Genomic DNA, 2,680 nt, shown 5'->3' with positions numbered 1-2,680 from the left:
CCATCTTCGAACCTAACCTTCTTATGAAGCCAAGGAATACGTGTACCAAGTTTCATCATCTCAATTTTTACTCAAGTTACAGCTTGCACGGACGGACGGACAGACAGACATCCGGATTTCGACTCTACTCGTCACCCTGATCACTTTGGTATATATAACCCTATATCTGACTCTTTTAGTTTTAGGACTTACAAACAACCGTTATGTGAACCTACAAACTATAATACTCCTTCGCAACATTGTTGCGAGAGTATAAAAAGATAGATGTAATTCTATTAATCCTCTAATTACTTTAGTTTACGTATTTAATCACTCAAAAAAGTATACTATTTTTGTTTCTGTTCTTTTATTTGGATATCTGACAATATTTTTGAATAAATGGACTTGAAAAAATTTATTAACACTTATGTGTAACATATGTTTTTTTTTTTTTTTTTTTTTTTTTTTTTTTGTTTCGGAGGGGGAATCTTCAAAGATATCGTCATTTTTCCGGGCGATATGCACGATTCGTATTGGCCGCACGCCCAAGCTGGACTTGCGACACAGTACGCCTACGTACTAAACCCTAAACTCCGTCGTCTTTGCTTGTATTTGGCCCACGGGACCGCCGTTAGGCATTACATCGTGGGACCAAGCTTAGCCATTCGGCTCTTCATTCACACAATTTCGGTCTGATTCCGATTTATCCTTCTGTTTTCGCTGCGTTGCCACTCTTTCTTTCTTAACTCTTGCATAGCAATAGCTGCCCACGCTCTCATTCTGTCCCAGACCACCTTCGATTCGATCATGTAAGGCACTATGTTCTCCGGAGTCACGCGATCGTTTATCAAATTCTCTATTTCTAGTCTTTCTTTTTCATATTTTGGGCAGGAAAAGAAGATATGTAATGCATTTTCATTGCTGTTGCTGCAGTAGGAGCAGTTTGTTCCGTCGTCATGTCCGTATTTGTATAGATATTCTCTATAGCATCCATGACCTGTTAAAAACTGCGTAAGGTAAAAATCAGTTTCCCCGTGTTTCCGTTCTATCCATGGTTGTATGCTTCTAATAAGCCTGTGCGTCCATCTCCCCGTAGTTGCTTCGTCCCATCGTTTCTGCCATTCAGTTAGGCTCCGTTGTCTTTCCTGCTTCCTCTCTTCATTTGTTAAGCGAGCGCCTTTGCTTTTCGTTTTGTCGAATACTCGCTTCATTTCCATGGCCATTATGTCTGGTGGCATGAGGCCTGATATAACTCCAGCCGCCTGATGTGATACAGTGCGGAAGGCACATGCAACTCTGATTGCATTCAGTCGTACTATTGATTTCGCCTTTTCTGCGTATGTTTTCTGCTGCAGCGCTATCCCCCAAATGGGTGCAGCATACATAAGTATAGACTGACTCACTTTGGCCAAGAGGGCTCGTCTATTCTGACTTGGTCCACCAATGTTGGCCATTGTCCTTGTTAGCGCCGCCGTCACCCTAGATGCTTTTTCACAAGCTTTGTCTATATGCGTCTTGTAACTTAACCTCGCGTCTATCATCACTCCTAGATATCTCAGAGATTGCTGTGTGGTAATGGTATATCCGTCAATATTGAGTGTAGCGACCTCTAATTTCTTCCTGCTTGTGATTAGTACTGCTTCCGTCTTTTGGCCAGCTAGTTGGAGCTTTGTTACCCTAAGCCATTCTTTGATTTTTTCCGCTGTATGATTGCACAAACGCTCTATTTCGTGAATTTCTTTTGCTACCACAGTCACCGCGATGTCATCCGCGTATCCAATTATTTGCACCTGCTTGGGTAATGGGAGGCGCAGCACTCCATCATATAAGATATTCCACAGGAGTGGGCCTAGGACTGAGCCTTGTGGAACTCCGCCCGTCACCATATAGCGTTGCGGTCCTTCGTCTGTCTGTCCGACAGGTAGTTGGAGACGATATTCAGCAAATAGGGTGGTGTTTTCTTCAATTGGAGAGCTCTTATTTTATGCGGCCAGTAGGCTGAATTAAAGGCATTCTTAACATCGAAAGTGACTACCGCGCAGTACTCTTTGGAGCCATACATCCATCGAGTTCCTTCTATAGCTTTACTTGCGACGTCAGTAAGCTTTTTGATTGCGTCTATTGTTGACCTGTGTCTGCGAAATCCATATTGGTTATCGGCCAGTCCGGGTTGCTCTTTTCCGAGATGTTGCTCCAGGCGTACGCTTATTATTCGTTCTAGTATTTTCCCCACCGTGTCCAACATGCACAGTGGTCGGTACGAGTTTGGTTCTCCAGGCGGTTTGTTTGGTTTTGGAATTAGAACCAGACGTTGCATTTTCCAAATTTTTGGGAATAAGCCCTCTCGTAGGCACTTTTCGAACAGTCTTGTGAACGGGTCAGTGTTGTGTTTGATGGCTATCTTTAGGGCCCTGTTGGGTATGCCGTCCAGCCCTCTACAACCTCTTTGTTAGTGACTGGTGTAGGTATTGTTCCGGTTTCTTCTGATCGATATTCTTCTGACGGTTGCGCGGGAAAGAGGGTTTCTACTACAGTCTTTAGTAGTTTGGAACAGGTTGGGGCTTGGCCTTTGTGTCCTCGGACTTTTGTCATCACTATCCTGTAGGCATCACCCCATGGAGATCCGTCAAGTTTATTGCACAGCTCTTTGAAGCAGCAGGTCTTTCTCCTTTTTATAGTTTTATTTGAGGTCATTTCGCTT

The sequence above is a fragment of the Bactrocera neohumeralis genome, chromosome 6 (genome assembly GCF_024586455.1).
Source record: "Bactrocera neohumeralis isolate Rockhampton chromosome 6, APGP_CSIRO_Bneo_wtdbg2-racon-allhic-juicebox.fasta_v2, whole genome shotgun sequence".
Lineage (NCBI taxonomy): Eukaryota > Metazoa > Arthropoda > Insecta > Diptera > Tephritidae > Bactrocera > Bactrocera neohumeralis.
The sequence above is the reverse complement of the archived record's forward strand: the minus strand, read 5'-3'. Positions refer to the sequence as shown.